The sequence below is a fragment of the Macaca mulatta genome, chromosome 12, assembly GCF_049350105.2.
Source record: "Macaca mulatta isolate MMU2019108-1 chromosome 12, T2T-MMU8v2.0, whole genome shotgun sequence".
Classification (NCBI taxonomy): Eukaryota; Metazoa; Chordata; class Mammalia; order Primates; family Cercopithecidae; genus Macaca; species Macaca mulatta.
Window position 1 is genome coordinate 82,948,660 of NC_133417.1, and position 23,567 is coordinate 82,972,226.

Sequence of the window (23,567 nt, forward strand, 5' to 3'; positions counted from 1 at the left end):
ATATTAAGATTTTATAAATGTAGATGGCTTATTCTTATCTAAAATTAAGAACTTTGTGGAGGATGACACAGGATTGAAATAGACCAGTTGGGAAATTTTGGTGGTCCAGGTAAGGTATGAGGATAGTCTGGGTTTAAGAAAAAGGCAATGAGGGCAAAGACAAGTAGACAAATATGTTGAAAGTTGAGCCTGTAGTACTTCCTGATGGATTAGCTGGGAGGGGAGAATAGACAAAAGACAAAGAGCCTCAGATTTTAACTTGAGAAACTGTGGATGGAAGTATCATTTACTGGAATAGGGGAGATTGAGATAAAGGTGAAAGTCTACATATGAAGAGAGTAGAAGTTGATAAATCAATTTATTAAACAAGGTGAAGTGCACCTTTGACCAAAATAAGTGGTTCTTCCCCCTGACTGCATCTGAAAATTAACTTGAGAAAGTCATCACAAATTGAATCAATCAATACTAGGCATTGGTATTTTTTTAAATGCTCCTCTGTTATCCTCATATGAGAACCATTGTCCTAAATGATAAAGGTTTCAGTCATTAGTGAGAGCAATAAAATCTATCAATGAGAAACGCCTTAAAATGGGGAGGAACAAGTAGAGTGGTATGTATTCTGGTGGTTGCATAGCAATGGTGGTGTTGGCCATGATGGACTGGACTGAAAATCCACTCTGGAGTAGGCACAGCCTGTTTGCCCTTACCTTTGTGATAAACTGCATCTCTTGAAAAGGGTCTCTTACGGACCAAAACTCAACTCTGAGTCTGAGTAGACCAAGGCTATGGAGTAGATTGCTACCCCATTGCTAAAGCATACTCACATAAGAACAATAGACACTGGGATGCTTTAGCATGATAAGGAGTCATAAAAATACTCTAAACTCTCCCCACCATCTCCTCACCTCTCTAAATCCACCTGATAAACTGATAACTTAAAGAGAAAACGTGGCCTGGCTCGGTGCTTCATGCATGTAATGCCAGCACTTTGGGAGGCCAAGGTGAGTGGATCACTTGAGCCCAGGAGTTCAAGACGAGCCTGGCCAACATGGTGAAACCCCATCTCTACTAAAAATACAAAAACTAGCTGGGTGTGTTGGTGGGCGCCTGTAATCCCAGCTACTCCTACTCAGGAGGCTGAGTCAGGAAAATCGATTGAACCCGAGAGGCAGAGGTTGCAGGGAGCCGAGATTGCACCACTGCACTCTAGACTGGGTGATAGAGCAAGACTCTGTCTCAAAAACAAAAAGGAGAAAATGTAATTGTATTGATACATGTGGTAAGTATTAATTTTTTAATTTAAAATAAAGCTAAGAAGAAAGATTTATTCTATTAAGTCTTTGTTTGTTTTGTTGTTGTTTGTTTTGAGATGGAGTTTCCCTCTTTTTGCCCAGGCTAGAGTGCAATGGTGCAATCTCGGTTCACTGCAACCACCACCTTCCAGGTTCAAGTATTTCTCCTGCCTCAGCCTCCTGAGTAGCTGGGATTACAGGCATGTGCCACCACACCTGCTAATTTTGTGTTTTTAGTAGAGACGGGGGTTTCACCATGTTGGCCAAGCTGGTCTCGAACTCCTGACCTCAAGTGATCCACCCGCCTTGGCCTCCCAAAGTGTTGGGATTACAGGCATGAGCCACCACACTCAGCCTCCATTAAGTCTTAATGGTTTTAAAAAACAATGCATCTTAAGACATGCTTTGTCTGTGTCTTCGTTACACTACTTATAATTCTCACAAATTAACTCAAAACTTGATAAAATCAAATTAATCTAATCTAATGGGAGGTCAGAATTGCTGATACAATTATGCACTTTCCTAATATATATATAAATCTGTAGATTAATCTTCCAATTAGAAACAATCAAGAAAGCTGGGTCCCAAATTGAAGCATAAATTAATTATAGTAGATGAAGAAAATTAGGAAAATAATTAGATAAAGGAACATATTACTCTGATATTATAGAGGAAAGAAAAGTTTAATAATAGAAGAAATTAAAAAATAGATTTAACTAGCCAAGTAATCACCACAAATGAGTATAATAGTAGAGGAAACACAGAGCATTATGGAACACACAGCAGGGTGCCACATCTAGTCTAAGGTCAGACAATATCTCCCAAAGAAAGTGAAGTCTTTAAGGTTATACCCACAAGATCAATAGGAATTATCCAGAAAAAAAAGAGAGAAGCATTAGGGAGAGGTGGAGGAGAGTGTCCCAGAAGGAGGGAATAGTATGTCTAAAGTCCAGAGGCAATAAACGTTGGTTAATTTGAGGAACAGAAAGAAGCTGAAGATGACTCTTGTGGGAAGAGTCAGACATGGGGTAGGAAAGACAGCTGGAGGCTGATGAGACGGTGCCTAGTAACTAGGTGTAGAACTGTAAATTTATCATAGAGGGAGCAAGGGGTCACTAGAGGATTTTAGGAAGGTGAGTGGGAGTGACATGACTGAGTCTTCATCTTAGAAAGACTGCTATGGCTACATGTAAAGAATGGATTGGAAGCAAGAGGTCCAGGTGAGAGATGAACCATCTCTGAGCTGGGATGGTGGTTAGTGGCAGTAGGAGTGGTGGAAAGTGTACTGAGTTGGGAGATATTTAGGAGGTAGAATGAATAGAACTGATTCTATGCTGATTAATTTGGAAGGTTGTGAAAGTTAGAGAAGTAAAAATGACTCCATATTTCTGGTGCAGGTGCCTGGGTGGGTAGTGGGATGACTCACTGAGTAAGGAACACAGTGAGGAACAGATTCTGGGGAATATGAGTTTCGTTTTGGACATTTGAAGGTTTAGTTGACTGTGGGTCATCAATGTGGTGCAGATGCTCAAAAAGAAGTTTGATAGATTTACATATAGATACAGACATAGACATTTTTTTTTTAATTTCAGCAAAAGGACTTGGAATGGAAAATAAAAATTGTCTAGGTAAGGATGGGAATTTCACCTAACAACTTTTAAGCCCAGGATCTTCAGAAGGTCACCGCGATCACCAGCAGAGCTTCACAGAACGCCAGGTAAGGAGGAAATAGGACTAGTAAGAAGGCAAAAAATGTGCTTATTTGTTTCTGAAAATGGAAACTTGAATAGGAAACTAACAAATGCCTCAAGGATTATAATGAAATATCATATGGAGAATGGTGCCCACTTCTTATTCATCTCCCTTAGGACAAAAGAACAAGAAATGATCTACAACAGGAGAGATTTCTAATAAATTAAGGTAAAGTAAGGTTGTTAAAATCTGGAATGAGTTGTTATAATTGTAGTAGACTCTTATTGCTTTGAGTATTTTTATGTCATAATATTTTTTCTAGCCCAGATAATTTAAGTACAACTGCTCTTGAGAAGTGCAGAAATCTTTTCCATGCCTTGTATTCAGATCTGTCTTTTGTATATAACATGCAGCTGTGATTTTTAACCTTTAAAAAGACAAAGTCACAAGGCAAAAAGCAATTTTTACTTCTCAGTGAAGGAACCGACCTGTGCCTCCTTCATAGAGAACAGTAATTGGATACATTTCTGACCCCGGATCTTGCACTTGGACCCCGTCTGCAAGTTTCGGAGTTGAATGTAGTGCCATGAAGCACAACCAGAAAAAAGGATTCCCACCTTCAAGATCCACAAAGGCTGTAAAAAGCAACCTCTGAACTCAGGTTTCATGTCTTTGAGAATGAATTATATTTAATATGCTCAAGAATCCCAATCAGCCCTCAAAAAACATGCTTTAGAAGTACGAAAGAAGCCTCAAAGCAAAAGAAATCCATCTTCTCTTTCTACTTTCTCAGAGAAACCACTGGAGGCTCCCTAAGGCAAGATTCAGAGTTGAGAATCTTATCCGGGTCCCACATTCATGGCAAAGATGGGTCGCCTAAGATCTTTTATTCCCTCTGTATTTAAGGACTCTATCCCCAATACTTTACGGTAAAATTTTCCAGTACTCATGATTAAGCCAAGAACTAATCTTGACCAACGTTTAATCTACAAGGGTGACTTTTAAAAACCAGAATCGCAAATCTACCTTAGGTCCTTCATAGCCAAAATGCTCAAACTGTTCAAGTCTAAGAGTGTCCACATGATGTAATTATGTTTCCAGAACATACTTATGAGGAAACATGTAACAACAAAAGCCCCTATTAATTCCATAACACTTTCAAATGACCTTGTCTTTGAGTTACAAAATATAGCTCAAAAATTATAAAGTTATAATTGTAAATTGTGGAGAAGATTATAGAGAAAAATTATAAAGAAATTAGAGAGAAAAGGTGAAATAAGATATGCATGTATATAAAGTATTTCTTCGGCCTACAGACACTTAGACGCACATAGGAATAGAACAGAGGTTGTTAATACTGGAATCACCTGGGACCTTTAGGAAAGTACTTATGCTTTAGCCCCACCCCAACCAATTAAATCACAATTGGTAGTGGGAGGGGCCCTGGAGGGGATCTGACTTCTGGCTGTTGGTCAGGGTAGGGTTAACAACCACTGAATTAGAGGGTCACTTAATAAATCCAGCGCCTCATGAGGTGCTCATGCCTGTAATCCCAGAACTTTGGGAGGCGGAGGCGGGTGAATCACCTGAGGTCAGGAGTTTGAGACTAGCCTGGCCAACATGGTGAAACTCTGTCTCTACTAAAAATACAAAAAATTAGCCAGGCATGGTGGTGCACACCTGTAATCCCAGCTACTCGGGAGGCCGAGGCAGGAGAATTGCTTGGGCCCGGGAGGCAGAGGTTGCAGTGAGCTGAGATTGTACCACTACACTCCAGCCTGGGCAACAGAGCAAGATTCCATCTCCAAAAAAAAATCCAAGGCCTCCAGGGTCTGAAGACAACGGATTATAAACCATGCTTTAGAGCTTTAGCTTTTGTTTTATTTTGTCTTTTCCATCCACTTTCCCTGAAGGCTTAATGAACTAGGCCTGCATACCTTTTTCAACATCACATTAGCCCATTGCCCCACCAAAAGATTCAGAGAAAAAGTTCAGTCTCATATTTTGTCTACATCCTCTTTCAAATGCCTTATGGAGTTGTAATATAGAGAAGCTAAAGGAAATAAAAAATATAAAATGAATAATCCATTGAAATACAAACCAATAGATTGCCAAACTTTCTGAAGCTCAAAAAATTGCTTTTATTGATATATCATTTAGTAATACTCATTTAATTCAAATTCATAAAATCATCTCCTTACACTTACGACTTACCAGTAGATGTCACTTATTTTCCAGAAAATGGTTGGAAGGCAAAGCTTTCAAAAATTGATTAGTCTTTAATAACTTGAAATATATTATTCTGCCTTTCTTCATAGAAAGAAGAACTAATTGTTCTGAATTGATGGAAGACTTGAGATTACATTGCATGAAAACAAAGACATAGCATGTGGCAACTACAGAGCTCATTCTTTAAGCCTCCTAATTTGATATTTGCTGAGAAAAAGTGAAAAATTATCATTGTTGTTCTTAATATGTATTGGCAGAATTTCATTGCTGTATGGTAAACAAAAAGAATCTCCAAATTCTTTCCTAAAGAGTTCTAAATAGTACAAAAGATTATCAAAAGTTGTTTCTGAAGCTTCACTCTTTTATGGACCTGAAGTGATGTAGTTGGAAGTGGAGTATTTTGTACATTCACACAGGTAAGCTCTATTTGCTAAATTTTTAAAGGGCATACCTTTCTTTAAGTCTTTCAAATAGAATTGATGGTTGATAGACACCATCAAATAATGTGATATGAAATTTCAAAAGTTATTGTGATTACCATGTTGTTTGGGGCATGTGTTTTAGTCATGTTGCTAAAGTAAATGTTGTTTGCTGATCTTACTTCCCTCTGTTCTTCCTTTCTTACTTGGCACTTTTCTTTGGTCCTGTCTTATCATCATGACTACCATTATTTCTCTTCATTACAATAAATACAAATCTCAAGGGAAATTCACAGGAAAATGAAGACCCACACCACACTTGAAACCAAAGTGCAACTGACATAGTAAAAAAGAAAATGATGAATTCTTAAACTGCTTTAATAGACAGCCCAGATATCTATTACAGTAAGTCTGCAAATATATTGTACCTGGAGTTAAAATGCAACGTCATGCTCTATAAGCTTTATTGTGTATAATGAAAATGTCTAAGAAAAGGCCAGTACCTGAAGAAAGAGCTATGGGAAGGGTCAGCTAACCAGAAGGCACCTTTCTCCCTGGCACAGTGAGACCATCTAAGAACTGCAATGAATCAGGGAAATGAGGCTCTAAGGTGAAACCAGGAAGGCCAGGGAGTCTGCAAATAAGAGCAAGGGAATTATCAGCACGAAGCTGTGATTCAGACACCAGACAAACAGTCAGAAAGTAGAGAATACAGGGCAAGCCAAGGTCGAGACAGTGATGCATGAAAAGCCAGGTCCAGGTCAGAAGAACAGATGTAACAGTGAGACAATGGAGACCTGGTCTCATCCATTCATCAGAACCTAACATGGACCACCTCCAACAGAGAGCTCTGGAATTCTTTCCACTGAAGACAACTGAGACAACCCGAAAAATGGCCCAAAAATGTAACTGATATGTAGGCAGCTGTCTCAATCACATGCTGATCCTTCCCACATTTATGGCAAATACCATAATTTATAAAGTCATAGAGATATGTTATATTTTAATTACATAAAGGTTTTATTGTTAATATAGGAAGTTACAATTCCTCTTTGACAAAAGTTTAATGTTAAAAAGTAATTTCTGACCAGGCGCGGTGGCCAACGCCTGTAATCCCAGCACTTTGGGAGGCCGAGGTGGGCGGATCACTTGAGGTCAGGAGTCAAGACCAGCCTGGCCAACATGGTGAAACCTCATCTCTACTAAAAGTACAAAAATTAGCTAGGCGTGATGGTGGGAATCTGTAATCCCAGCTACTCAGGAGGTTGAGGCAGGAGAATCACTTGAACCCAGGAGGCGGAGGTTGCAGTGAGCCAAGATTGCGCCACTGCACTCCAGCCTATGCAACAGAGTGAGACTCTGTCTCAAAAAAAAAAAAGAAAAGAAAAAAGTAATTTTTTAAAGTCTGCTTTTTAAAGCTTTTTTAGGTTTTGAAATATTTTAAAGTCACATTTTTAAATGTGTTTTAAAAACAGATTTTTAAATAAAATGTGTTTTTAAAAATGTTTTTAAAATGTTCAAAATGTTTTAGTTCATAGTTTCTTGTGAAAACATGATGATAAAAATACAATGAGTACCTGATTTTAAAATCTATTTCAAAGCAACAATAATTAAAACTGTTCTAAAAATAGAAAAATTGATGAATGAGAATAGAGAGCCACATATATGCCTATATATGTATATATGCATGTGGAAATAAATGTCTATAGAAATAAGTGTATTTAGTTAATCAAAAGAGTATTATTTCAAATCAGTCAGAAAATTATGGATTATTCAACTAGTGCTATATTTGGGAAAAAGAAGTTAGACCCCTATCTCACATCAGACATCAAAATTAATTTCAAGCAGAATAAAGACTTAAATGTACTCATCTCTTAATAAATTGCAAAAGTAAAACAAAAAATTTACTCAAACCTTGGCAAGACATATTTCCTATTTTAACATGAAATACTATAGTATTAATCATTTAAGAGGCCAATATCTAGCTTTATTGATAGGACCAGTGAAATGTCTACTTTTGTACACACTAATGAGAATATAAATTAGTGCAATAAATATGGAGGGCAATTTGGCAACAAGTAACAAAAGTCTTTAAAAATTTTTATACTCTTTAATAATTTCATTTCTAGGAATTTATGATAAGGAAAAATTGAAAAATATCTACATATTCAACAGGAAATGGATTATATTATGATATAAACACACTACCACTAAAAAAAAGGTGTTAGAATTTATTTTACATGTTATAAGTGGTTTTATTATGACATGAGGAAGTTACATGAAGAAAAGTGGTTTAGAAATCAGTAAAATTAGCATAATTTCCTAAGGGTGATGAAATTACCATCTAAGACAGCACAATAGTTTCAAAAGTGCCCTCCAAAAGGATAGAAGTCATTATGCTACTGAATTGCCAGTAAAATAGATAGGCAACATACACCAGATGACAGCTGTCAAGCTGGAGGTGGGTCAATATTCATAAATAATTTATGAAAAACCATAGCACTCTATACTTTTAGCAAGATATAAGTGAGTCTAAGTTAGCAATCCAAATGGCCCTGGCTGTTTTTTTAAGCCTCTATCATCCTAGCTAAAAAACTCTTCTCATAAAAGGTCCAATTGACCTGCTACCCATAATGCCAAAGGAACTTGATGGTATTGCCTGAAAATCACAAAGAACAAAGAACAGAAAGACTGTCAAGATACTATAATTGGGCAATATTCTGATATGTGAAATGGATGGATTTTTCAACTCAGATTCGGACCCTCTCCACATTTAATGTGAAATATCACAACCTCTTATGTGGCATAGCATATATAATCTTGGAAAACATCCTGATTTTCCAGAAGAATCAATACTACCAACTAAAAAAAAAAAAACTCAACAAACTATTAAACCAGTAAATAGAAGTTTGTAAAAGATTGCTGTGAACAAGTCCTCCAGCCACAGCAGTGTGTTCCACCACTGAAAGCCCAGGTTAGAAAAAAGTCAGGCATCTTCCACTGGGAAAAGGACTTGGAAGCAGCTTAACACTACTTCCCACCAACCTTCCAGGTGGATCCCTGGAGCTGGTTGGTTCCATACACACTCCCTTCCCCACTATAAGTTCCTGCATCCCTGAAGCCTTTCTTCTCCATTCCCAGGCCAGGCTCTCCATTTCCTTGGTGTTCACCCTAGCTTCAGTTACAAATAAGCAACAGTGCCGAGAGTACCTGGACTCCTTGCAGAAGTTACATGGTCACATGTTCCACTAAAAAAAAAAAAAAAAAAATGGGGACATGAATCTCTTGCCCTATAATTTGAGAGTAGAAGTGACATACCAAACTGAAGGTGTCAACCTGTGGGGAGGTCATTCAGAGGCTGGATCCCATCAGCAGGAATCATTTGTAAATAATCTGGATGAATACAAGTAAGTATGCCTTTTCCTTAAATAAAGCACCAAAGTGCTTTCACATAAATGTTTGAGAGTAGGAGTCCTCTAGCCAGACACACTGGAGAAATGAGTCGGCATGTTCATTGGCACTCTCATCTAAGCTATTCCACCTTGGATAGAGTTGACTAGCCCCTCTTAGAACTGTTCTCTTGCCTGCTGCCTTGTAACATGTCATTTTCTTAGCCAGCTAGCAAAATGCTGCAGTGGTTGTTTTACAAACTAGTTCAAGCACCTGGAATAGCCAGCTAATTAGACCATTCATATTTTTCAGGTTTGGGTTTTGCTGGGCTAGAAAGATCTGATATATCGGCTAGCATTTACTCTCATGCAAATAACAGGATCAGGAACCATTCTATAAATCTCAATTCATTTCTGAGGTGTTCCAATAAAATGAGCAATCAATTTAACCAACTAGAATTCTTCACTTTAGGATCTGCATAGTACGGAACAACAGAAGCAGTAGAAATTGCAACAAGCCTTAGGCTACCAAAGTCTATAAGACTCCTAGATATTCCTTCAGATGGAGTTGCAAAAACAAATTGAAAAATTTCATAGCTTCCAAGTCCCTCTGCCTTTCTTAAGAAAGGTTATCTTATAGGCATCATTGGATATTGTCTTCCCCACCATAAGCCACCCATCAGCACACTCACATACAAGTACGTCTGATACATCTAGGTACACTGCACCCTACAACAAGAGATTTCATACAATTAGTTCCATGATTGACATGAAAATTTTATGAAAATTCACCAAAAGCTAAGTCATCTAGTTAGCCAATTTGAAATCACCATGTCAAATAACTGATATCATGCAGAAAATATCATTTAACTCCAATGCACTTTAGTTGGGAACAATAATAAAAAGATAATTAGTGAAACCAAATATTTAAACATTTAGAATACATTTCTGAATTACCCATCAATCAAAAAATTAAAATAGAAGTTATAAAATACTTTAAAAATACTAAGAAAAATAATGTCTAACTATAAAAATACCAGGATGATTACACATCATATATGAAAACTGTGGTCCACAGTTAAAGAGTTCTTAAAAGTTCTGTCATAAATACTTATCTCAGGAAAAGAAAAAAAGAAATGTTCAACTTAATAATCATCCAACCATAAGGAGTTAGGGAAAAAGAACAGCAAAATAAATTCCAGAAAACTGAAAAAATAACAAAAATAAGAGCAAAAGTTAAAGAAAATGGCAGGAAATATATAATGAAGACAATTTTTATAAATGTTTCCCCCCTCAAAACTCATGTTAAAATTTAATTGCCATTGTGACGATATTAGGAAGTGAGACCTTTAAGAGGTGTTTAGGTCATGAGAGCTCTGCCCTCATGAATACACTCATACCATTATCACTTGAGTGGGTTCATTATTGCAGAGGTGGGTCTGCCTCACCCCAGCAGTCTTTGCCCTTTCACCATATGCTGCCTTCCACCATGTTATGCCATAGCAAGAAGGCCCTCACCAGATGCAGACACCTTGATCTTGGACTCCCTGGCTTCCAGAACTGCGCACTGATAAATTTCTGTTTATTATAAATTACCTAGTCTATGGTATTCTGTTATAGCAGCACAAAACTGACTTAGAATTAAGTCAAGAATTAACAAAGTTCAAAAGAAGAATAACATATGAAATTCTCTAGAGAGAATAATCAAGAGAGAAAAAAGAGAGAGAGGCCTTATATTTTAAAAAATCAGGAATAAAATGGGGCTAAAACTATAGTTGCTACAAAGATTAAACAAATATAATGGTGTTATGAACAACTTTGTGCCAATAAATTTGAAAAGTTAGATGAAATAAATAGATAAAAACTTACCCAAAAAATCTTTCAAAAAACTAGAGAACACGAAGAGTCCTATAAGCTTTAAAGAAATTGAATCCGTAGTTTAAGATATTCCTATTAACACACACACACACACACATCCTCAGATCCAGATAGATTTCCAGGAAATTCTACAAAACATCAGAGCATTGGGCAATTCTAATTTATTACAAACTATTCCATATAATGGAAAAAGAAAGACCATTCTCCCAGTTCATTTGTGATATAACCTTGCTTTCAAAACCAGACAAGAGTATTCTAAGGAAAAAAAAAAAAAAAAAGGCTGGGCATGGTGGCTCACACCTGTAATCCCAGCACCTTGGGAGGTCAACACAGAAAGATTGCTTGAGCCCAGGAGTTTGAGACTAGAGTGGGCAACATGGTGAAACCCTGTCCCTACAAAAAAATGTTTTAAAATTAGCCAGGCATGGTGGTTTGTGCCTGTAGTCCCAGTTACTTGGGAGGCTGAGGTGCAAGGATCACCTGAGCCCAGAAGGTTGAGGTTGCAGTGAATCTTATAATTGTGTCACAGAACACCAGCCTGGGTGACAAAAAAAGAAAAAGAGAAGGAAAATATAAAAATATAGACAGTCTTGCTCATGAATAGATACAGATGCAAAAAACCCTAAAAACCAAAAATTTTGTGAAACAAATCAGACAATGTATAAAAAAGGTAACTTTTTATGACCAAGTTGATGCTTCCTAGGAATGCAAGATTGGTTTAATATGATAGCCATTAAAGTAATTCACCACATTAACAGTGTAAGGTAAAAAAATCATATCTTTATAAAGGCAGAAAAAATTAATAAAACTCTGCATTCTCTTGTGATTTTAAAAATAATAACAACTACCTCCTCAGCAAACTGGGAATAGAAGGGAACTTTCTTAACCCAATAAAGGGAATCTCAAAAAACCCACAGAAACCTCATACCTAATGATTAAACTGAAAGCATTTTCTATAAGCTCAGTTTGAAGACAAAGAGATCTGTTATAATCAGTCTTGTTCTACATGATACTGGAGGTTCTTGCACAGTAAGGAGGTAAGAAAAAGAAATAAAAGGTAAGGGATTGTAAAGAAAGAAAACCATCATTGTTTGCAGATGATATGATTGCTTACACAGACAATCTTAAACAGCTACGGATAAAAATTTAAATAAGAGTTGTTGGATTCCAAATTGATACACAAAAGTAAACTGCATTTCTCGATAACCACAATTAACTAAAAATATAATTTTTCAAATATACTGTTTAAAACATCAATAAACATTTTTAAATACCTAGGATATAATATAGCAAAGAATGTGTAAGACTTTTATAGTGAAAACTAAAAAAAAAAAAGTCTTAAAAAACATTAAAGAAGATTAAATTGCAAAAAACAATATTGTATTATTGGGAAAACTGACTTCATAAACCTGTAATTCCCCCTAAACTGACCTATAACTTCAGTGCAATTCCAATAGAAATCCTATCACAGTGTGTATGTGTGTGTATGTGTGAAACTCAACAGGCTGATTATAAAACTGACATGAAAGAATAAAGGGCCAGCTGAAGCCAAGACCCTCCTGAGGAAGAACAAGGCATAGGGGTCGGGGAGAAGATTCACTCTGCTAGATATTAATACTTTCTATGAGCTACAAAGTTTAAGGTAGTATGATGGTAATACAGGCATAGATAAACAGACCAACGGAATAATAGAGAGCCTAGTAACAAACCCATGCACATACAAAAAATGGATTTATGGCAAAGCAAGCATCACAGATCATAAGAAAAGATGAACTACTCAATAAATGACCCTAGGTCAATTGCTTATTCAAATAGAAAAAAATAAAATTGTATTCATATCCTACACCCTAACACAAAAAAGAGGAATTACAATTAAACTAAATACTTAATATGAAAACAAATTTATAAACATTTCCCAAGTCACTATAGGAGAATATTTTTCTTCATACCCTGTTTCAAGAATAAGAACAAAAATGCAAATTTCTATAAGATCAATAAATCAAGTTGTATTAAAATTAAGAGCTTGGGCTGGGCATGGTGGCATGCACCTGTAGTCCCAGCTACTCAGGAGACTGAGGCAGGAGAACTGTTTGAACACGGGAGGCAGAGGTAATAGTGAGCCAAGACCTCATCACTGCACTCTAGCCTGGGTGACAGAATGAGACTCGGTCTCAAAAAAAAAAAAAAAAAAAAAAAGAACCTGGATTTTCCATTACAAATGAAAAGCAACAGTGTACCAGCTCTGCTAAGGGACAGAATGCCTCCTCAAGTGGGTCCCTGACCCCTGTGCCTCCTCACTGGGAGAAACCTCCCAAAAGCGGTTGTCAGACACCTCATACAGGAGAGCTCTGGCTGGCATTAGGCCAGGGCCTCTCTAGAATGAAGCTTCCAGAGGAAGGAGCAGGCAGCAATCTTTGCTGTTCTGCAGCCTCCACTGATGATATCCAGGCAAATATCATCTAGAGTGGACCTCCAGCAAACTGCAGCAGACATGAAGAAGAGGGACCTGATTGTTAGAAGAAAAATTCACAAACAGAAAGTGATAACGTCAACGTCAACATCAACATAAAGGACCCCCAGACAAAAACCCTATCCAAAGACCATCAGCCTTAAAGATCAAAGGTAGATAAATCCATGAACATGAGGAAAAACCAGTGCAAAAAACAACTGAAATTCAGAAAACCAGAATGCCTCTTCTCCTCCAAATGGTTATAGCCCCTCTCTGGCAAGGGCACAGAACTGGATGGAGAATGAGTTTGACAAACTGACAGAAGTAGGCTGCAGAAAGTGGGTAACAACAAACACTTCTGAGCTAAAGGAGCATGTTTTAACCCAATGCAAGGAAGCTAAGAACCTTGATAAAAGGCTGTTGGAATAACCAGTTTAGAGAGGAACATAAATGACTTATTGGAGCTGAAAAACACAGCAGGAGAACTTCCTGTAGCATACACATGTATCAATAGCCAAATTTATCAAGTAGGAGAAAGAATATTAGAGATTGAAGATGAACTTACTGAAATAAGGTGTCAAGATTAGAGAAAAAAGAATGAAAAGGAATGAACAAAGCCTCCAAGAAATATGGGACTACGTGAAAGGACCAAACCTATGATTGATTACTGTACCTGAAAGTGATAGGGAGAATGGAACTAAGTTGGAAAACACACTTCAGCATATTATCTAGGAGAACTTCCCCAACCTAGCAAGATGGGCCAACATTCAAATTCAGGAAATACAGAGAATTCCACTAAGATACTCCTTGAGAAGAGCAACCCCAAGACACATAATCGGCAGATTCTCCAAGGTTGAAACGAAGGAAAAAATGTTAAGAGCAGCCAGAGAGAAAGGTCAGATTACCTACAAAGGGAAGCCCATCAGACTAACAGTGGATCTCTCTGCAGAAACCCTACAAGCCAGAAGAGAGTGGGGGCCAATATTCAAAATTCTTAAAGAAAAATGTTTTCAACCCAGAATTTCATATCCAGACAAACTAAGCTTAATAAGTGAAGGAGAAATAAAATCCTTTACAGACAAGCAAATGCTGAGGGATTTTGTCACCACCAGGCCTGCCTTACAAGAGCCCCTGAAGGAAGCACTAAATATGGAAAGGAAAAACCAGTACCAGCCACTGCAAAAACACACCAAAATATAAAGACCAATGACACTATGAAGAAACTGCATCAACTAATGTGCAAAATAACCAGCTAACATCATGATGAAAGGATCAAATTCACATGTAACAATATTAAACTCAAATGTAAATAGGCTAAATACCCCAATTAATAGACACAGACTGGAAAATTGGATAAAGAGTCAAGACCCATTGGTGTGCTGTATTTGGGAGACCCATCTCACATGCAAAGATACACATAGGGTCAAAATAAAGGGATGGAGGAATATTTGCCAAGCAAATGGAAAGTAAAAAGAAAGCAGGGGTTGCAATCCTAGTCTCTAATGAAACAGACTTTAAACCATCAAAGATCAAAAAAGACAAAGAGGGGCATTACATAATGGTAAAGGGATCAATGCAACAAGAAAAGCTACCTATCCTAAATATGTATGCACCCAATACAGGAGCACTCAGATTCATAAAAGAAGTTCTTAGAGACCTACAAAGAGACTTAGATAACCGCACAATGATAGTGGGAGACTTTAACACTCCACTGTCAATATTAGACAGATCAATGAGACAGAAAATTAACAAGGATATTCAGGACTTGAACTCAGCTCTGGACCAAGTGGACCTAAGATATCTACAGAACTCTCCACCACAAATCAACAGAATATACATTCTTCTCAGCACCACATAGCATATATTCTAAAATCAACCACATAATTGGAAGTAAAACACCCCTCAGCAAACGCAAACAAATGGAAATAATAACAAACAGTCTCTCAGACCACAGTGCAATCAAATTAGAACTCAAGATTAAGAAATTCACTCAAAACCGCAGAGCTACATGGAAATTGAACAACCTGCTCCTGAATGACTACTGGGAAAATAATGAAATTAAGGCAGAAGCAAAGAAGTTCTTTGAAACCAATGAGAACAAAGAGATAACACACCAGAATCTCTGGGACACAGCTAATGCAGTGTTGAGAGGGAAATTTATAGTACTAAATGCCCGCAACAGAAAGTTGGAAAGATCTAAAATCGACACCCTAACATCACAATTAAAAGAACTAGAGAAGCAAGGGCAAACAAATTCAAAAGCTCGCAGAGGAAAAGAAATAACTAAGACCAGAGCAGAACTGAAGGGGATAGACACATGAACAACCCTTCAAAAAAATCAGTGAATCCAGGAACTGGTTTTTTTTAAACATTAACAAAATAGATGGACCACTAGTTAGACTAATAAGGAAGAAAAGAGAGAAGAATCAAATAGACACAATAAAAAATGATAAAGGAGGTATCACCACTGATCCCACAGAAATACAAACTACCATCAGAGAATACTAGAAACAGTACTACTCAAATAAAGTAGAAAATCTAGAAGGCATGATAAATTTCTGGACACATACACCCTCCCAAGACTAAACCAGGAAGAAGTTGAATCCCTGAATAGACCAATAACAGGTTTTGAAATGAAAGCAGTAATTAATAGCCTACCAACCAAAAAAAGTCCAGGACCAGATGGATTCACAGCCGAATTCTACCAGAGGTACAAAAAGGAGCTGCTATCGTTCCTTCTGAAACTATTCCAAGCAATAGAAAAAGAGGGACTCCTACCTAACTCATGTTATGAGGCCAGCATCATCCTGATACCAAAACCTGGCAGAGAGAGACACAACAAAAAAAGAAAATTTCAGGCCAATATCCCTGATGACTATTGATGCAAAAATCCTCAATAAAATACTGGCAAACTGAATCCGGCAGCACATCAAAAAGCTTATCCAACATGATCAAGTCGGCTTCTTTTGTGGGATGCAAGGCTGGTTCAACATATGTAAATCAATAAATGTAATCCATCACATAAACAGAACCAACGACAAAAACCACATGATTATCTCAATAGATGCAGAAAAGGCCTTCAATAAAATTCAACAGCCCTTATGCTAAAAAGTCTCAATAAACTAGGTGTTGACTGAACATATTTCAAAAAAATAAGAGCTGTTTATGACAAACCCATAGCCAACATCATACTGAATGGGCAAAAGCTGGAAGCATTCCCTTTGAAAACCAGCACAAGACAAGGATGTCCTCTCTCACCACTCCTATTCAACATACTATTGGAAGTTCTGGCCAGGGCAATCACACAAGAGAAAGAAATAAAGGGTATTCAAATAGGAAGAGTGGAAGTCAAATTGTCTCTGTTTGCAGATGACATGATTGTGTATTTAGAAAACCCCATTGTCTTAGCCCAAAAACTCCTTAAGCTAATAAGCAACTTCAGCAAAATCTCAGGATACAAAATCAATGTGCAAAAATCACAAGCATTCCTATATACCAACAATAGACGAGCAGACAGCCAAGTCATGAGTGAACTCCCATTCACAATTGCTATAAAGATAATAATACACCTAGGAATACAACTTACAAGGGACGTGAAGGACTTCTTCAAGGAGAACTACAAACCACTGCTCAGGAAATAAGAGAGGACACAAACAAATGGAAAAAAAAATCCATGCTCATGGATAGGGAGAATCAGTATCATGAAAATGGTCATACTGCCCAAAGTAACTTATAGAGTCAATGCTATTCTCGTCAAGCTACCATTGACTTTAGAAAAAAACTACTTTAAATTTCATATGGAACCAAAAAAGAGCCTGTATAGCCAAGACAACCCTAAGCAAAAAGAACAAAGCTTGACGTGTCATGCTACCTGACTTCAAACTATACTGGAAGTCTACAGTAACCAAAACAGCATGGTACTGGTACCAAAACGGATACATAGACCAATGGAATGAACAGAGACCTCAGAAATAACACCACACATCTACAATCATGTGATTTTTCAACAAACCTGACAAAAACAAGCAGTGGGGAAAGGATTCCCTATTTAATAAATGGTGCTGGGAAATCTGGCTAGCCACATGCAGAAAACAGAAATTGGACCCCTTCCTTACACCTTATACAAAACTTAATTCAAGATGGATTAAAGACTTAAATGTAAAACCCAAAACCATAAAAACCCTAGAGGAAAACCTAGGCAATACCATTCAGGATACAGGCATAGGCAAAGACTTCATGACTAAAACACCAAAAGCAATTGCAACAAAAGCCAAAATTGACAAATGAGATCTAATCAAACCATAGAGCTTCTGCACAGCAAAAGAAACTATCATCAGAGTGAACAGGCAACCTACAGAATGGGAAAAAATGTTTGCAATCTATCCATCTGACAAAGGTCTAATATCCAGAATCTACCAGGAACTTAAACAAATTTACAAGAATAAAACAAACAACACCACGAAACAGTGGGCAAAGGCTATGAACAGATGCTTCTCAAAAGAAGACATTTATGTGGCCAACAAACATGAAAAAAAGCTCATCATCACTGGTCATTAGAGAAATGCAAATCAAAAGTACAATGAGATACCATCTCATGCCAGTTAGAATGGTGATTATTAAAAAGTCAGGAAACAACAGATGCTGGAGAGGCTGTGGAGAAACAGGAACGCTTTTACACTGTTGGTAGGAGTGTAAATTAGTTCAACCATTGTGGAAGATAATGTGGTGATTCTTCAAGGATCCAGAACCAGAAATATCACTTGACACAGCAATCCCATTACTGGGAATATACCCAAAGGATTATAAAATCATGCTGCTATAAAGACACATGCACACGTATGTTTATTGCAGCACTATTTACAATAGCAAAGACATGGAACCAACCCAAATGCCCATCAATGATAGACTGGATAAAGAAAATGTGGCACATATACACCATGGAATACTATGCAGCCATAAAAAAGAATGAGTTCATGTCCTTTGCAGGGACATGGATGAAGCTGGAAACCATCATTCTCAGCAAACTAACACATGAACAGAAAACCAAACACCACATGTTCTCACTTATAAGTGGGAGTTGAACAATGAGAACACATGGACACAAGGAGGGGAATATCACACACCAGGACCTGTCAGGGAGTGGAGGGCAAGGGAAGGGAGAGCATTAGGACAAATACCTAATGCATGGGGGCGCTTAAAAGCTAGATGACAGGTTGAAGGGTGCAGCAAACCACCATGGCACATGTATACCTATGTAACAAACCTGCATGTTTTGCACATGTATCCCAGAACTTAGAGTATACTTTTAAAAAATTGCTAAGGGTTATAGATTAGATACCCTTTAATGTAAATATTCAAATTTATTTTTATAAAAAAGCAGATATATTGAGATATAATTGAAATACAAAAAAACTGTACATGTTTAACATATATGATTTGATTAATCTGAACTTATGGTTACACCCACGAAATGACCACAATCAAGATATGAATATAACTATCACCCACCCCAAAGTTTCTTCATGCCCTTTTTAATCCCACCTTCCATCCCTCCCACCCCACCATACCTCAGATAACACTGACCTGCTTCCTGTCACTAGAGAGTAGTTTGCATTTTCTACAGTTACAGTTTTATCTAAATCAGCCGTGCAGTATGCATTCTTGTCTGACTTCTTTCATTCCACATTATTTAAAAAAAGAATGAAAATCAAGCAATAGAGAAGAAAAATATTTGTTAATACATATAACCAATAAGGAGGGTGGTGTTCAGAATACATATATATAAGGAGCTCCTACAAATCAATAAGCAAAAAGCAAACTCAATAGGAAAAATGGGCCAATGACATGGACCAGTACTGCACAGTAAGAGAAAACACAAACATATGAAAAGAAGGTTGAGGGGGAGTCATTAACTGAGTTCATCCCAAACATCTGCATGACCTATACTTTCATACCCACCGTGAGTGGCCTGTTCTTCTATTGGCTGGGAGGTAAATGAGGACCCTGTCCATACATCAGGTGGCCATGAGGGGAATGGGCTTGGTAGGGAAAGCTAGAATTTGTGCTCTGGTGACCATGGTGGTCCTGGCCTCATATATATTAACTGTGAAGAGGAAGATGCAGCAGCAGAAGAAGAAAAATGAATAACTAAGAAACGAATCCTTGTGCTCACTTCGGCAACACATATACTAAAATTGGCATGATAGAGAGAAGATTAGCATGCCTCCTGCACAAGGATGATGAGCAAATTCATGAGGCATTCATTCATTGCATATTTTTAGCAATCCCACTACTGGCTATATAACCAGAGGAATATAAATCATTCTACCATAAAGGCATGCACAAGAATGTTCACTGAAGCACTATTAACAACAACAAAGACATGGAATCAATGTCTTTGCAGGACACGCATGGAATCAACCTAAATGCCCATCAATGGGACATATTGGATAGAGAAAATGTGGTACATATACACCATGGGATACTATGCAGCCATAAAAATAATGAGATCATGTTTTTTGCTGGAACATGGATAGAGCTGGAGGCAATTATTATTAGCAAACTAACACAAAAACAGAAAATCAAATACTGCATGTTCTGACTTATAAGTGGGAGCTAAATGATGAGAACTCATGAACACAAAAAAGGGAACAACAGACATTGGGGCCTACTTGAGGATGGAGGGTGAGAGTAGGGAGAGGAGCAGAAAAAATAAATATTGGGTACTAGGCTTAATACCTGGGTGATGAAAGAGTTATACAACGAACCCCCATGACACAAGTTTACCTACATAACAAATCTTTACATGTACCCCCAAACCTAAGAGTTAAAAATAAATAAATAAAAGTTACAAAAATGAATAGTTAAAAGTCTGCGGTCATGCAAATATGATGCCAAGATTCCAGGAGACCTACACAAAATGCCCATAGCAGCATTATTGATAATAGCAATAAATAAATAAATAAAACTACAAATAACTCAAAAGTCTGTCAATAGTAGGACGGACAAATTTTGATATGTTTATACAAAGGAACATTATATGGCACTGGAAATTATTGCTACACATTTCAACATGAATTAATCTCAAAAATATAATGTTGAGCAGAAAAAGAAACAAAAGGATACATGTAGAATTATTCCATTTATACAAAGTTCAAAAGTTCTTTACAATTCTTTCTACATTGTTTTGTCCAAGTAATTTTTATGACTTTGATACTAGTGTCTGACATGCATGTAATTTAAAGTCAACAAATATAGAATGACAAAAATGAGCCGTCAGAAATTTGTATCTACTTACTTATTTATTCATTTATTGAGACAGGGTCTCACTCTGTTGCCCATGCTAGAGTGTAGTGGCTCAATCATAGCTCACTGCAGACTTGATCTCCCAGGCTCAAGTGATCCTCTCTCCTCAGCTTACTGAGTAGCTAGAACGACAGGCACAGCCACCATGCCCAGCTAATCTTTTTGAATTTTAGTAGATACAAAGTCTTGCTATGCTGCCCAGCCTGGTCTTGAACTCCTGGGCTCAAGCAATCCTCCTGCCTCAGTCTCCCAAACTGCTGGGATTACAGGTGTGAATCTCCGTGCCAAGCTCAGAACTTTTTTTTTTTGAGACAGAGTCTTGCTTTATCACCCAGGCTGGAGTGCAGTGGCGCAATCTCAGCTCACTGCAACCTCTGCCTCAGCCTCCCGAGTAGCTAGGACTACAGGCGTGCACCACCACACCCAGTTAATTTTTGTATTTTTAGTAGAGATGGGGTTTAAACATATTTGGTCAGGCTGGTCTTGAACTCCTGACCTCATGATCTGCCCGCCTTGGCCTCCAAAGTGCTGGGATTACAGGTGTGAGCCATCGCACCCGGCCAGAAAATTTTTTAGAGAACCATGTGACTTCTGTAAAGAAGGCATATTCAGTATTAACTTTTAACTAGATAAGACTTACAATGAGCTATTTTCACACACATTTTTTTTTCAAAAATGGTAGAAACTAATATTTATTTTAAGTCCGCATGGCAAGTTTCCAGTTTTTCATAACACTTTGGGTGACAGGTGTCATTGCCGAGGCATCAAAAGCAGTAAATTCCTCTTTGGAAGTGCTGTCTGTCCAGTGTCACACCTGCCCTGTATCCTTTTCTCCTCGAAAAGACAATATTTCAAGCATTATCCCCCTAGATGTTACAAAACAGCTGAACTAGCCTGCAAATTAAAGGACTACCTTGAACATAAATTTCTGATAAGGCCCACATTAATTATATGCTCCAAAGTTTAGATGATCACGCAAAAGTAATTTTCACACATAAAAGGTTTTTGCTTTCTTTTCAAAAAATTGTAAAGGCATGGTGTAAACATTACTATTCCTTTTCTCTGTTTCTAAATGGGTCTAGGTTCTTGTGTGAGGAAAGAGGACAATTAGTAAATGTAATTTTCTTATGCAGCCTCAGCTGGCTTCACATACCTCATAAATAGTTCTTATTCAAGCATTCTAAAGATACATAAAATTAAATAAAATTCATCCTGAGGCTAGGTATGGGTAGCTCAAGCCTGTAATCCCAACACTTTGGAAGGCCAAAGTGGAAGATCACCTGAGGAGTTTGAAACCAGTCTTGTCAACACATTGAGACCCCATCTCTACAAAAGAAAAAGATTAGCCTGGTGTGGTGGCACCCATTTGCAGTCCCAGCTACTTAGAAAGCTGAGGCTGGAAGATGGCTTGAGTCCAGGAGTTTAAGGCTGCAGTGAGCCATGATCACATCACTGCTTTCTAGCCTTGGTGACAGAGCAAGACTCTGTCTCTAAATAAATAAATAAATCCATCCATCCTACTGATATATTTGATCTATTTCATATTCTGAAAGATCTAACATGGAACTTTACCCTTACATATACAATTTTAAAGAGTAAATGGCTATTCCAAGTCAATAAACTGGTGGCAAATTGAAAGATGTTAATATGTAGCTAATCTGTTTTACATGATGGACTTTCCATTCTCCCCACAATGGGCCTCAGTATGTGATTTTGTTAAGTAACATTCAGAATGCTAAACCTGATTTTAAAAACTTGCAGGCATTCAAGACATTCGGCCATGAAGCCTCTAAAATTATAACTATATTACATAGAAGTTAAAAACAAAGAAACAAACAAAAACCTACACTTAGGGGCAAGAGCGCTTAACCCAGGCATTGCTTATTGATGCAAAGCTGCCTGCATTAACCTCATGTTAAATCATTAGAGAGAATGGTGGGAGGTGAGGGACAGCTGGCCCCCTTGGACATGGGGGCTGAGGCATCCATGGCTGCTAAAGATTTTATGGATTTTTTTCCCTTTTACAGGATAAAAACAAATCATTTGCCTTTAGTTATAGTTTCTAACTGATACTATCACAAAGATAAATTCTGGTTGTGGTTTATGCAATGCAGCCTTATACTATTATATTATATCTGGCTGATATTAGGTACTGGGTGCCCATTTGTGAAATGGAACTTAAGGAACTGTACTTTTGTAAAATAAGAATCAATGCTATTTCCCTAACGGACAGTATCTGTCATGGGCAGATGATTCACATTGATGGCTTATAAATAGCTTGAATTCCCCAGGAAATTTCTCCACTGGGTCCTCCTTTCACACTAAATTCAAGATATTAGCCAAATCCTGCTAAGGTACACAGATGTGACTATCCAGAAAAGACAGATCAAGGTTCTTCAGACATCAAAACTTGCCTTGAAGAGAGAAAGACAACATAGTCTGGCTTTGCAGTGGCAGATGGCTCATAACTTTGGCTTTGAATATTGATCTTCTAAGCCAGTAGACAAGCGGAGACATAAGAGTCATACCAATTACTCCAGCACCACATATGGTGAGCTAGCATTTAAAACAGGCACTAAATGAGACTTGTGATCAGTTTAAACTGCAAAGAAATTGAGGTAATTACGAGACTTACTGATTCCTCAGATAATAGCAATGATGGCTATCATTTACCAGGAGCCTACCATATAACCTGTGCATTTATGTATGCAAATATCTGTGCCAGAGTTTTGATACATAGAATAATCACAACAACCATGCAAAGTGGATATTATTGGCCCCATTATACATATGAAGAAACTGAAGCTAAGAGAAGCTAAGTAACTTATCTCATGTTAAGTAATTTACCAATAACTGAGCCGATGCTAACTCAGAGATGCTTGAGTCTAAAGCTTGGGCTCTTCTCACCACACTA

General features: G+C 37.5%; 1 protein-coding gene and 1 pseudogene across 1 annotated transcript in view; one reads left to right on the forward strand and one right to left on the reverse strand.

Moving 5' to 3' along the window:
• PDE11A (phosphodiesterase 11A) overlaps positions 1 to 23,567 on the reverse strand; it is a 462,469-nt gene that overhangs the window by 405,105 nt on the left and 33,797 nt on the right. The window lies entirely within an intron of this gene.
• On the forward strand, positions 19,513 to 19,627 carry LOC114671554 (U6 spliceosomal RNA; annotated as a pseudogene).